General features: G+C 47.6%; 1 protein-coding gene across 1 annotated transcript in view; it reads left to right on the top strand.

The window, feature by feature from the left end:
• Window positions 1-14,993, top strand: part of LOC141974073 (uncharacterized) — a 139,986-nt gene that overhangs the window by 81,640 nt on the left and 43,353 nt on the right. The gene's annotated exons all lie outside the window — the stretch shown is intronic.

The following is a 14,993-nucleotide window of genomic DNA, read 5'->3' as shown; positions in this document are numbered from 1 at the left end:
TATCAGTACCCCAAATGATATTAACGTATATTAATACGCATTAATAATATCATTATTATTTACAGCCCAAACTGAGGGACACGGCGATGCCCCCCCTTCCCTCCCCTCCCCCAGGGTGGGGATGCCCCAGGACCCCTCCCCCGTCGGTACAGCCCCCCGCCCCCCCTTTGTACCCGCAGCGCCGCGGCCCTCTGCGATAGAAAACGTTATTTTAGACACAAGTTGTTAGGAATAACTTTAGTTCCGGCTGTGGCTACTAACCCTGACTACGTTATTAAAGAGAAAACCAGAAACACCCCCCAAAGTGCCTGGTTTTTCCCCAAAACGGGGAGGGGGGACACGGCGCTCTGTCGCTGGAGGAGTCGGAGGCGTCGCTGGGGCTCTCGTCGTCCTCCGAGGCCTCGCTGGGGTCAGGCGGGGGCTGTGCGGGGTCCCCCCCTCGCTGCCCCCCCCGGACTCTTCCTCCTCTTCCTCTCCCTCCTCCTCGTCGCTGTTGCTGCCCAAAATCTCCTCCCGGTCACGAGCGGCCCGGGCGGTGTCACTGCCCCCCCCGGAGGTCCCCCCGGCCACCTTCCTCTTCCTCCTCATCTTCGGCCTCATCCTCTTCCTCGCTGAGGGCTGAGCCCCCCCGCCCCGCTCGCTGCTGCTCCCGGAGCCTTCGGCCCCCTCCTCCTCCTCCTCGCTGCCCTCTCCCCCTTCGCTCTCGCTGCCTTCCTCACGCTCTTCGGCTGGAGGAGGAGGAAGAGGAGGAGGGGAAGAGATTATGGGGGAGGGCGTTGGGGGGGCCCCACACATTCTGCCCCCCCGGGTCCCCCTGTTTGGCTGATTAGGGATATCGATTAACCTCCGACAGCAGAGTGGAAAGAGCCGGCGTCTTCTGCTGCAAATAACTCCAGAGTGTGGGGAATAATACAGAGCCCACGGAGTGAGACAAGGGAGAGCAGTGCAACCAGGAGAGCACAGGGCAACGCCTCAGAGCATCCCTGCCCGAGAGAGAGCACAGGGGTTAAGGCAGATCCCTCAGCCCTTGCCCCCGCTGCCAGCCCCCAGCCCCGCGGGCAGCCCCGGTTCCAGCGAGGGTTTGCAGAGCCTGGCCCGGGCAGGGGGAAATCCTACGCGGTGCCTCCGCCCGGAGCTGAGGCCTCCAGAGGCGCTGGGAGCGGGCCCGGCCTTCTGGCCCCAAAATCAGCCCGGCAGGAGAGCCGGCGCCTTTGTTTGGAGCGGGAATATCTGGTTTGGCTCTCACAGGAGATTGCCCCCGAGCCTGGCCAGGGCTCAGGGGAGAAGCTCAGGGGTTTCCCTGCTCATCTCTTGGATCACGCGCAGGGTCTCCCACCAGGCCTCGGGGCCAGGCCACGGTCTCCACGGCCCTGTTATTTCATCCCCGCACACAGACAGATCAAGATACATTCAAGACAGCGACATCTTCCAGACACATTCCACCAAGGATTTCACACGGGGCGAGCAGCTTCGGCTCAGGGCCTGTTGCTCAGGCTTCAACACTTCCACCCTCTACACCAGCACAGGCGGGTGGTGATACCTTAGTGCAGCACCCACGAGCACGGTGGGTATCAGTTATCACATCTACAGGATTCACCTACGGGGCAGCTCTGCCCTGGGCCGCTTGCCAAGCCTGAGCACTTCACTGGGGTCAAGCTGAAGGTCCCCAAATTATCCCTGGCGCCTTTCGGAGTCAAGAGTGAGGCCGAGGGTGCTGGTGGTGAGGAGGGTCCCCAGAATGCCGGCCCAGTGATGAAGCTGCCGCGGTTGGGATTCGGGGGGTTGGGGGGGGACGACGGGAGGTCAGAAGAACCGGGGTCCCCTGGGACCCCCCGGCTTTGAGTACCACGGGTGGGATCACACTGCCAGTGACGGGTAGCCAACGTGTGTCATCCTTGCCTAAACTCCCTGCCGGGCCGGAGCTGGGCAAGGGTGTGAAGTGGCCAGAATTTGGGGGATCCAGCCCCAATATACGTGTCGGGGGCAGGCAAATGGCTAGAACCGGGGATGGATGGGATGGAGGAGACCACCGGGAAGGACACAGCACCAGGACACCAGCCTAGGGTCAAACTGCCAAAATTCGGCACAGGTTTTGCCAGGAGCGGGTTGGAAGGCGAGGGGAGGATGAGGATGGGCGGCATGAAGAAGGCGCTGTTGGTGTTGGTGGCTGGTGGATGCCCTGCCCCGTGTCAATGGCGAAGCAGACGGCAAGACCCGGCACCGGGTGCCCAGGGTGGGCTCCTCCCCGGGGGTCCGCACCAGAGCCCCCCATCACCCGACCCAAGGAGCGGAAGATTCGGTTACTCGGCGTTGAGCTCTCCCCTGGGGACCCCGAATTCAACCAGTGGCCATCGGTGACGGAATTCACCCCACACTTCAGTCTGGGGGCGTTTGGGGGTGAGGGGACCCCTACATTTCAGCTGCCTAAGCTGACACTGAGCCCCCAACCCTGTGGTGAGCGGTAAACACCCCCCCGAGCATGGGGGGGTCTTCAGGGACCCCCTGAAACCGTAACATGCATTTCGTGGATAATGAAGCAAAGGGCATTCACCAGACACACGGCCCTTGAAACGTGCCCAGGTGCCCCAGGGCAGGGCCGTCCTGTCTCCACAGGGCCCCCCGCTCCAGCTGCCCCCTCTGTCCTTGGGGCAGCCTGATCAGCTTCGACCTCCACACCATCCCCTAGTCTCCAGCGTGCCCAGAGTACTTGGTAACACATCAGTTACCAGCTCCACTCACGCAGTCGTGATCATGCAGAAAGTACCAGCACCGAGCAGTACTGACACCCCTAGAGCCAAGGCACAAACTGGATCCAGGCTGTGACCCACTGGTGGAACTTTCCCGCTCTGTCACACAGGAGCTGCTCCGCTCAGCACAGCCCATACCTGCAGGGAGGAGTAAAGAGAGAGACAGTCTTCCTCAGCCCTTGCAATTTTCACAATGACACGTCTGTACTGAGTACGACCTTTCAGAAAATTCAGTGGTTGAGAATTTTTAAAGCATCTCTCTGCTGAAAAACTGAAATTTATTTCAAGGGAAGCAGATTTTGCTGTCCAGAGATTTGACACTCTTCATGAGATTAACAGATAATGCACTTCCAAAGCAGAAATAAGGGTTCTCAATGAAAATTAATGTCTGTTAGGTTTATTATATTAATAGGACATACTATAACATATATTAATGTTTTAAAATTAAGTAAGCATGAAGCAGACCTCTAGCACAAAAGTGGCTTCGTCAAACAGCTCGAGTTTAGAAAGTCAAAAAGGTGACTACAGCAGATCCCATTATTGGAGACTTTGCTTTGTAAACACAACGAATACCGAGAAAATAGCTCGTGTGCTTAAAGAATGTTAGATTTTCCCCAAGAACAGCTATGAACGTCTTTACTGCAGAAACTGAGGACTAAATCAGAAGTACGTATCACTGCAGGTATATGTGGGCAACATGTAAAATCCTGTTAATTTACCAAATACCGCAACAGATGAAAACACATCCTAGAACCCCATCACCTATAAAACAGAAAGGCAAAGGCTTCATACGAGCCTGACCAGCTCTTCAAACACGAGTTCTGACTCTCACCTCTGATGATGCTGATTACCAGTACATACACAAGACAGACAGACAGCAAACAGCTACTGCACCTGCTCTTTTTTGTTCCACTGGTTCGCTTGACCAGAGCCCACACTCAGTAATTCTTTTCTTCCCCTCCAAGGTTAGATCAAGTTTACAAAAACTTCAACAAGACTCAGACTGCCCAACCCTATCCAAAATATGAAACAGGAGTCTCACTGCTCAGCACAATGTTTATCAATAAACCTTTTGAATCGCACAGATGTCTGTTTTGATACGTAGTTCTGACTAAAAAGTCACTGAAGGATGGGGTTTGTACCTCGGATTTTGTGAAATCAGAGTCACACAAAGATCCATGTACTGTATTAGCTCCAAGCAACGTTTGCAGACCTTGCGCCACTCCTTTCATCACTTCTAATGCCTCCTAATGATTTAATTTGTATGTTTATTAAGAGATTGACGTGGAAAAAACAAAGCACAGTATCAAGTAAGCTTCTATCCAGAACTAAAACTTTTTTTTTTTCTTTTAGGTTTGTACACATTCAAAATTCATGCCAATTCTGTTTTATGAAGTATGAATTCATTCCCAGTAAGATTATTATGACTTGCACAGCCAGGCAGGGGAAAAAAATGCAGCCAGTGATTAACCTATCACTAACATGAAAAAATATGGAGGGAAAACAAACAGAAAACCCCCACACCACTCCACACGCAACTTGGACTTTCACAAGTAGGTCCAAGCCAGCAAACAGAACTGGAGAAAAGACTTCGAGCTACTGCTTCTTTGAGAAGGGACAACCACCCAAACTGCCTACACTGTGTGGGGAAGAGGGAAAGGGAAAGGAGGGGGATAAAGGGAGGGAGGAGAGGGAAAAAAAAAAAATTTACACACACAGCATACTCTAAAACATCAATACAGAATGCCTGTCCCTGAACATCTCACATGTTCAGCTCCAGTACTTTTAAGATGTACTAGAGGCTGGCCATGATGAGGCAGCTGATGAAATGCATTCCTCAGCCATCTCCCAGAGAAGGGGAGGAGGAGGAAGAGCCCAGCAGACAACGGTCAGGGTGTATGTCCCCTACATGAACAGAGACGGTGCAGAGCACTGCTGGTGCAGAGCCCTGACAGCGTCCGAAACAATAACTGACAGGGCATTCACACAGTCTCTGCTTACCACAGAGTTTAGAATTCCTAGCTCTGGATAAAGAAGTGGTAACCCAGGCAACCATCTCTGTACCAAATACGTAAGCTTCTCCTAAATGAAGGAAACAAGGCCCACAGGTTCAGGTCACTGCTTTCTGACATATATAAACACACACGGACATCTGCCGTGTATAGCCGGGACATTCAAATGTACATGGACCACGACTGTGCCTCCTTCAACAGCATCACTCAAAGTAACACTGCCATTTCCTTCTTTTGTTTGGTTTTAAAAAAAGGAAAAAAAAAACCACCAACACACAGCAAGAATACAGCAGTACAACACAGGCAGATTTTTGAAATCTCTTGAAGGTGGGAAGTCTTAAGGCCCCAAACAGCTCATGCACTACCACGGAAAACATTTCATCTTTTCTAGAAGAGACTTTGCTGGGCCTAAGCAAAGGAAAGCAACTTCATTATGGGTAAGTGGGGAAAGACAGAAATCAAGTAGTAACACAGACCAGGCCAGCACCTCACGCATCTCCAGACCTCACACAGCTGTAATGCTGCAAGGTAACTCTTACACACAAATGTTGTCTCTGCAGACATAGATATGTCACCACCACAAATTCTGGTGCCCTTCTACTCGCTCACAAGGCAAGGGTTTCCCATTCTTTACTCGATATAAAGGACTCAGAGAAAGGGTGATCTCCTTCACTTCGGGGTAAAAGCCTGTTTTAACCTAGTCACAGGGAAACGTTCCCCTTCTTGCAAGAAATACAGTCTTTCTTCAGCAACTGAGCTTACAATTTTACCTGTAGCTCTTCTGGGGTGAGAACTACAGCTCACTTTTTTTTTTTTTTTTTTTTTTCACCTCACCGCCTTATGTAGTAGGGAAGGGGGGAAAGGTTTAAGAAACCATGTTCAAACAGAGATAAAATGATCAGCCTCCCTGCCTTCTCCCATAGGTTTCACCAAAAAAAGGGCCATAATAACATCCAACAACAGAAAAAATCACATTTTTTGCTTTACCCAGAGGGCACATTAAAGCAATTGAAATGCAGATGTGCTTCATACAGGTTTGTTTTAGTTGCCTGAGTAGTTTAATACTTACATATTCTTCTTGTTCCTTAGGTATTTCCTGAAGAACCCGATTTTGCAGATCAGCAATTTCCTTTCTTTTCATTTCAAACTCACTGTAATCAGCAGGCTGCATTAGGAATAACAAAGTTAGCGTGTAATTCTCATTCTGCTATCATACCAAACAGTAACCTACTATATCAGGATTAAAAACCAGCTTCCACATCACACTTCTGGAGTTGAACATATTCTCAGATGCGTATTTTACTCAGTCTCCTTCCTGGAAACCCAAGAGATTCTCTTAAAACCCAACCTCTGAGGACGTTGTTCTCTTTATTTATGTGACACACCAAAGGTTCTAGCCATTTGCCTGCTTGTTTCCTAAGTCAAAGAGCTTTTTTTTTTTTAGTTAGCTGATCACATATGATAACAGCAACATCATTCATCTGCCAGCAATGCCAGGTTCCCTAATCCATTCACTTCTTTCTCCCACGAGCAGGCCTTTTCCTCATGTCACCTCATTATCCAAGAATCCGTTTCTCAATGGGTTTCATCAGCGTGTCTCACTTCAAATCCCTCCGGGAAGCCTACTGCCCCTTTACATGCTTACAGAGAGACAGATGCAGGTTCTTTTTTTCCTTAAGCATGACCAGAGTAATGAATGTGCAATCAAACAGACAGCACTGAAGCAGGGGTAATATTTACATGCTTTGGACTTTTCTGACGGGCAGTGGAGAACCCTGAAAACTAGAACAGACACTGACTTCTGTCATCAAAGTGGAGGCACACGCATTGTCCACAAAGTAAAAACTTAAAAGTAATCACACAACCAGCACAGTAAAGAGAGATGGACAAAACCGTTCAGCCCTCACCACAGGGACTGAGTTAAAGCCCAGTGCCATGACCGGGCACTGAAAAGTGGCTATGAACTGACCTTTTTTTTCCTTTTTAAGCCATTCAGGCTTTGTCTCAGCCTAAAGCTGAGAACTAAGGCTGAAGCCTAAAACTTCCACAGTGAAAGGCAAAATTCAGGCCAGAAAACAAACTGTTCTATATAATTACCACTTACATGGAATAGACAAAATTAAACTTTCCAAACCAATTTAAAAAACAACAGACAAAGCCACCAACACTGGAACATTTTCATACTTGCTCAAAGTTGTTCTTTTCAAACAGCTTCTGCCTTAACTGGGACCTTAAGCTCTTCACAGTTTCCTTAACTGATAGTAAGTTTTTACTATCGGGTTTTCTATTCAGCCATTCCTCAGCATGTTTTTTGAGCAAGGAGGAAAATTGAAAAAAAAATATTAAAAAAACAGAAAGTGTTCAAGCATTCCATTTTAATACGCTTTAGCCCAATGCATTAGAGAAACTGCCTGAAGCCTACCTGAATCCAGCTTTCCAGGGCCCTTCCCCGCAGAAGAATTCAGTTCAATTACATTAACAACCTTCTGGAAAACCAACATTCTGCTTAAAGCTCAATCCCCTTAAATTACATTGTACTGATTTGTAATGAATCCAGGGGTTCCAGCTTCCAGTGCTTTAGTTTTTAAAAAAGTATCGTTGTATTTAAATGAAATGAAGCATTGGCTCAGGTAACGCACAACTGCAGTTGTTAAGGTTTAACCCCACCACTCTCTCATCACCAACGTACTCCTAGAATTTCCCTATAAAGAGATTAGAGGACCTCTTTCAAAAATAAACTATGTCAGAAATGGTTACTAGTATAGATTAGTGTGGCAGAAATAAGGCATAAACTCGCCTCAACGCTGGCCAAGTATCTGTTCTGTATGACCGTGATCATATTTTGCTCTTGATGAACTTCATGTACGACTTTATTGTAAGCACTCATTATTCCCTTCTCTGCTTCATCATGCTCCTGCATTTAATTACACAGAGAGGAATGAAAGAATGAGAGTCGTTCTTCATTCATACACGCCAACATGTAAGATGCAAAACCTTTACTGAGAAATTCCATTGTTACCGGAAAAGAAAATTCAGTGACCAGATTTTTCTCTCTCTTCTTAAAGAGATTCTAAAAGGGGCGTTAGCAAGTCTAAGAGTTCATCCAATAGTTTCAAGAGAATAAAACTGATTGGACTTCCATGCAGAAGTCCAATTTCTTACTCCAGGTGCTGTGACAGAAGTTCTTTTAGGACGGCACAGTTGAATAGATATGAAATATTAAAGCATGCAGCCATTCTTCTGAGAGTCACTGGTTCTATCACAGAAAGCAGTCACAAGCAGACTAAACTAATGGTTTGCTCTTAGTATGATGCTACATCAAAGGACAAGTTCAACTTTTGCTGACGTGGCTATTCTCTGGCCCAGCAGGGACTCTCACTGCAGAGACAATGGAATATCTCAGAGTTAGCAAAAGAAAACGGAAGAAATGCTTATCAGAAAAGGTAAATAACTGGGAAAAAGACTAACAGAAGCATAGAAAATTATTATCGGTAAGACAAGAACACTTGTCCCATGCAAAATGAAAGCAGTTAAAAAACCATTCACCTCATCGGACTGGAAAAAATAAATGTATCCATACACATTCTCGCAGAGAAGCGATCCCATTATTTTAAACAGAAACTCACTTTTCATCACGTGTGTTTTCAACACAAACACCAAAACTCAGTACAGTTCAAAGAAAGCTTCTCTGCACATAGCAAGGGAAGAATGAGGTTCCCCAGTTTCCTAGCTAAGCCATACATACAGGTTAGTTAAGTCATACATACAGGTAAGTTCCTGTAACCCAAAGCTGTTTGCTGCCTGCTGCCTGGAAAACACGTTCTCTTCTCTCTGGGGAGCAGCCTGAGTGAGTGTCTGTCACACTGCCACAAAAAAAGATGCTGCCTTGTAGCAAATAAACTCATCTGATACATTAAGAAAAGCTTTAAACTGCAATCAAAGATGTATCAAATATATAGAAGTCATGACACAGCAGGCATGACTGGTACTTGCATTTAAGTCGGTATTCAGTTCTTCACAAACAGCCAGCTCAACCTTTCTGAGAATTTCATCCGCACTGCCAACCCGTTCCTCTGAATGTGAAGGTGCTTCTGACATCAGGTCAAAACACTTCAAAGAAATTAAAAAAAAAAACCAACAAAACCCAACAAACAAAACCAAACAACCCAGCCTTGCAATTGCAAGGAAGAAGTTAGCAAGCAGACATCGAAACCAGGCAAGAAATACAAAGAGTTAGCACTGCTGAAACCTAGCCAGGATCTGTGTCAGGTCTCACTTTTACCTGCCTCTCACTTGCGTGATATAACGACTTCTACAAGTAACAGAGTTAGGCCGCCAGGCAAGAAGAAAGTCAATTCTTGCCCTGATCGGGTTTTATTCTCCTAGTCTCATTTTGATTTTTACCAGAAATGAAACAGCAGAAGAATCCCAGTCCTTCTCCTATTGAGTTTCATGGCAAAAATCAACACGCGTGCTGCCCATACAGTGATACACAAGATGGCAGCTGCACCAGCGAGTGGGCTTTCCATCCCCGTACAGCACTACCTGAGATAAAGACACATCCTGGGATCTATTTCACAGCTTATCAAGCGTGAAATAAGGCTAAAGACTTCACCAGGAAACCCTGTGTGTTTTCACAGAAGTCAGAAATAACTCCAGCTTCCAGATACAAGATACAGGAGGTGCCACAGAAAAACCAGTAAGGTGATGTTAGAATTACCCTGAATGTTGTTTCCAGCCAAGTTTTGTTACTCGTTCTGCAGAAGAGATGTTATTACACTGGCAACCAGAACTGAAATGAAAATACGGTCCTGTATTTAACAGGCAAGACACACAGTCCTACCAGAAACCTGCAAACTCCACCTTGTTCATTTACCTATCAAGCACGTGTATTCCACTAAAAATTGTGAAAATATTTTATTGCCTTAACCTTAAAGGAACTAACAACTTTAAGAGTGCAAGTTCAAACGGTATGTTGCTCCCCAAAGCCTGGGGTTGCAGACTGGGAAGGAGCCATCCAGTCTCCAGAAACTTCCTTGTCTGTCATTGACCCATTTCCTATGGTAGATTCCGATCGATGCTACATGAGACTAATTTGGATTCAGAAAGAGAGGAAGAGGAGTATCTATTTAAAATACGGCGAGGGGAAACACTTCAAAGAAGCATTTCCTCTACACAACTGCTCACACTTTTTTTAAGAAGGAGCTAGAAGTTAAACTGCAACAGAACAATTGAATATCAAAAGCTGAAGTTATTAAGATAGGCAAATGAAAATTCCTTCCTTGGTCTCCCTACCAGTGCTTTACCAACCCATGCCAAAAGTCTGTACGTTTCCCGTGTCTCTGAGCTCTTTGTGGGAACGTTCGGATTTGAAACAGGTAAACCCAAGTTCATCCCCACACCAAGCCCCTTCACTCACCTTCACACCTGCACAACAGCAGGCTGCACTGCCCCCAGCAATCACAGAAAGCCATCGCAGATCTGCTCACTCTCGCTAATCGCTGACGTGGCTAAAGACATTTGCAAGTAATTCTATTCATTAACATTACACTGCACATGACGCGCAAATGAAGACAAACACCAGAACACCTCTCTCCTCTCCAGAGAGGTTTTCATCTCTGCATCCCTTCAGACTCGACAGAGAACTGAGAAAAGTGCTCAGCAGCAGTTTCACATCCAGTACCACACCTCGTTTCCAAAACCAACAGCGCTAGTCACACCAGAAGAGTATCTGCATGCATTCCATCAGGCTGGCCTCAGGGAAAGAATCCTGTCAGCTACATCCCATTTCTTCCCATTTATTTTTCAGACTATAAACACACTTCCCTAAAGCATGAGCAACTTCACCAGCGCACGGACACAGGAGTCGGCTCCAGAAGGGTAACCAGGTCCCATCTGAAGACAGCTCAGCGGCCCCATGCCCTCGTCCCAGACGCTGTCTGGAAGCGCAGTAAGTCAAAAGGAGCAGAACAAGGTCCCACACGCTGCCCATGGGGCAGAGGGAACATGCTCACAGACAGCTGGCACAGGGCCCCTGGCAGCCCTCAGCTCCCACCCTAGCTTGCTTCAGAGGAACTGATGCCTATGCCCACACTCTCAGCCTTCCTCTTGACCAGCGCAGTGCTGTCACTTGGAAAGCATGGCGTGAATTCACCAGCTGGTTATTTTGGTCCTAACCAGCTGGAACAGCCGCAGCTGAAGCCGTTGGAATTTGTAGCTCAGGCCAACAACAGCTCTCACCGGAAGGTACAGGACGGAAGTCACAAGAGATGTGTGATGCAGAGGAGAGGTTTGCAACTCAGCCTCGGGGAGAGGGCCATTCGCTTCCAAGCTCCCGCTCTTCTGGGAGATGCTGGGAAAAACTCTTGTTCCTCTAGGACAGCACAGCGGGACCTCTTCCGCGCTGGGAAACTGCAGTCAAAGTTCTCACTAATACTTGGTCAAAACTTGTGTATTTCCCTACTTGGGAAAACTATTTTGATCTTCTAGCTGCTAATACAAGAGAGAATCATCAACACAGTTAAGCTAAAGCACAACACTCACTCAACACACCTAGGAGCATTCCAGTACTCCTTCAAGTATTTTCAAAAAACTATTAAAATATCACTGCAGTATGATTAGGTAGGAGATGCTTAATGCCTACCACCTAGTGGATTAGCACAGCATAACCTTCACACACATACCAAAAAACCCCACAACCACAGAACAGAGGAACCCCGTACCATACAGAACAACTTTCCTCTGTCAGAAGGAGCAGGATGCACACGGGGCCTCCAGTGATAGAAAGCCATGAAACGCTACCCATGCAGTATCTTTTCCAATTGGACACCCACCTGCATATCAGACTAGAATCAAAAAATAAGCGTACCAAAACTTTTTTTTGAACAGCACTGAAAAATAGTTCCATTAGAAATGGAGTAAGCAATTCCATAAAAATTTGAATGCTTACATTTATTAATGTTGCTCCCACCTGATACAAATGGAAGCGCAGCCTGTAGTCATGGTGATTTTTCCTGCAAACCCCATCTCATACACTTATGGACAAACACATCTCTGGAATTTGCACAGGCAAGCTGTCAAACTATTGCCAACCTTCTTGCCCTCTCCACACACACTTGCACAGACAAAAGAAAAGCAAGTCATATTTCTAAAGTTAAAAAGATGAAAAGAAATTCTTTCTAATAGCAAAGGCCAGAAACACCCACTTGGTGTGTCTATTGGTAAAGTCCTCTTCAAAAGTTCTTACGGCCTCTACAGAGCCCAGTTCCCTCTCTGCTTCCCTACTTCCCGTCCCTGGGTTGGCTGTGGGGGGAAGACACTCTTGGAATAAACACACGCTTCTGTGGTGTTCAACTCTCACCTTCTGCAGAAGAGATGTTATTACACTGGCAACCAGAACTGAAATGAAAATACGGTCCTGTATTTAACAGGCAAGACACACAGTCCTACCAGAAACCTGCTAACTCCACCTTGTTCATTTACCTAACAAGGACGTGTATTCCACTAAAAATTGTGAAAATATTAACCTTAGATAACCTTAACAAAACAGATCTTTGATGGCAATTTTTTACTCTTCCAAGGGCTACAGTTAAGAGGCAAGATAGAAGACTTTCTGTAATGGACAGATATGTAATCCGATGTTTCCATGCCAAGCAGCCGGTCTAGAAATCCGCATTTTCAGTAGGAACTACCAGCCTTCTGTACCAGTCACCTAATGCTGACGAACAACTCTTTCAGGTCATCTGCATCCGTGCTAACATGTCACACAAAGGCTGCTATCTTCACCACTCAGAAGTTCTGAAATCAAGTTACACTGAAGTTTGGAAATTAAATTACACTACTTAACAACATTAAGTACCACTCGCCCGTGAATCTCTTGATAAAGAGATACAAACAGCACTTTGCACGTATGTCATGGTTGGCCCGTCTTTTCATCAGCATTTTTCAAAATTCTAGGTCCCTTGAATTTGTGTCCCACGTAGACATTCACCGTTTCTAAATGCATTCACACACAGCAAGTTCCAAAAAGAGGAGTTGCGTTATCTCCTGTCACCCTACCTCTAGAACTGATGTACGATTAAAGACTTTCAAAAATGGTTCCTGCCTTTGCCTTGCTGATCCCTTCCTGTACCACACGTCTGTGCCCACACCCACCTTCGGAACGGCCACCATGAATCTGGAAATCAGGAAAAAGAGACCAAAAATTGCATTTTGAAAACATAAGCACACCTCAAAATGGTATTTGCAATACATTACAAGCCTTATTTTCACACTCTCCTATAACTATCCCAACAGCAGTATCAAAACTAATGCCTCTGATATCTCCTAACAATATATGCTAATGCCTCAGAAACATAATCCTCTACTCCAAAAACAACAGCTCAAAGAAAATTTTGCAAGTAGAAAACCACCAACACCTCACCCAGCTTTTGCCATGGCTTTTCTGATAACGTGTTGCCACAACATTTCATTGACACTGACGGCTGATTCAGCCTGGCAGAGGAACAAGCCGGGCACACCACAAGCAGGCTGGGCTTGCTGTCGGTGTGGTTTCTTCTTTTCACGCAGAATGAATGTAGAAGGTCATTTACCTGCACACACAAACAAAAAGAAGTTGTAAAAGCTGAAAGTGCCAGAGAGTTGGAACGTGGAGACCTTGTTAGACAGAGCACAGGGAGCATATAGCAAGAGGAGGGGAGGAGATCTGCATCCTGCTGTAGCAAACCCATGTACACTGTTAATTAGATGAGTACCGGAATTGCCTTGGTTTACCGTGCTGGCCCTAAAAGACCCCTTCTTCTGCTTGCCTTTGAGCTCCAAAGTCAGTGATTGTTTGCATTTGAATGAGGAAAGATGGAGTCCAGGAGGAAGATGCAATTAACATGGACTGTGCTGCCCCAGGGGTTTAAAATAGCCCCACTCTTCTTGGAAACCAAGTAGCTAAAGACCTGGAGCAATGGGAGCGGCCGCATGGAATCGGGGGTCCTGCAGTATGTAGATGATTCCTTAACAGCCACAGAGACTAAAGAAATGTGCATAACATGGACTATTAGTTTATTAAATTTGGGGTCTTAATGGCTATCGAGTCTCTCCACAGAAAGCTCCAGCAGCTCAGCAGCGAGTAACCTGCCCTGGAGCCGAGGTCACGGCTGGGCAAGGGACCCTGGGGACTGCAAGGCCAGAGGCCCCTGTCGGAGCCCTCGGGCACAGCCAGCTAAAGAGCTCTGCGCGATCCTAGGAACGACCCGGAGGTGTCGCCTGTGGGTATGTAACTACGGACTCCTGGTACAAAAAATCCCTCGGTGAGCTATTAAAATCAAATCGGAAACCCTCACTCGGCACGGAGAGGCGCTCAGAGCATTCCGTCAGCTGAAGAAGCAGCTGATGGATGCCCCTGCTCCGGGTTAACCAGACATCACTCAGCTGTCTGGTTATTCTCCCTCGAGAAACGGGGAATAGCCCCAGGGGTCCTGGCCCAAAAATTGGGACCAGATAGAAGGGCAGTGTCGTACTTCTCTAAACAACTTGATGAAGTAAGCAAGGGATGCCAGCTGCCTGCGGCAGGCTTTGTGGAGAAATCCCCTTGCACCCCGGCGCTGGAGTAACCACCCCTGCCGTATAACTCTATTCGTGTTGGAGAGTCTGTTTTCCACAAGTCACCGCACCCCAGCTGGACCCACTGGAGGACCGGGGGGCACATCCCACCTGCTTCCCACCGAAGGAAACTCCCCTGCTCTGCGGGGGCTGGCTTCGGTGCCAGCTGGACCCGGTGCCATCCCTTGCTGGGTGCCACCAGTCTCGGGGGAGCCTTTAAACCCCGTCAGTGAATTTATCCCTTCACTTCGGGGCACTGACGGCCCCTCTCCATCCCAGTGCTCCCGCAGCACGTTGCTTTCCACCGTCCTCCTCAGCCTCTCGGTCCTCATCTTCCTCCTCCTCTTCAATCTCTGGCAGAGCTCGGCCCTCCGGGGCGATGCCGGATCTTGGGGTGACACGTGCCGGTAAGACGAGCTCGTGGGGGGTGACGCTCCCCCGAGACCCTCGGCATCCTGGCGCTACCATCTCCCTGTGCTGCATCCCCAGGGCCCCCCGAGCATCCCCCATCCCTGCCCTGCATCCACCTGTGAAGTGCTCAGGCTTGGCAAGCGGCCCAGGGCAGAGCTGCCCCGTAGGTGAATCCTGTAGATGTGATAACTGATACCCACCGTGCTCGTGGGTGCTGCACTGAGGTATC

Source organism: Athene noctua, unplaced genomic scaffold (assembly GCF_965140245.1).
Source record: "Athene noctua unplaced genomic scaffold, bAthNoc1.hap1.1 HAP1_HAP1_scaffold_31, whole genome shotgun sequence".
In the NCBI taxonomy this organism is placed as follows: Eukaryota; Metazoa; Chordata; class Aves; order Strigiformes; family Strigidae; genus Athene; species Athene noctua.
This window is presented reverse-complemented; position numbering and strand designations above follow the sequence as displayed.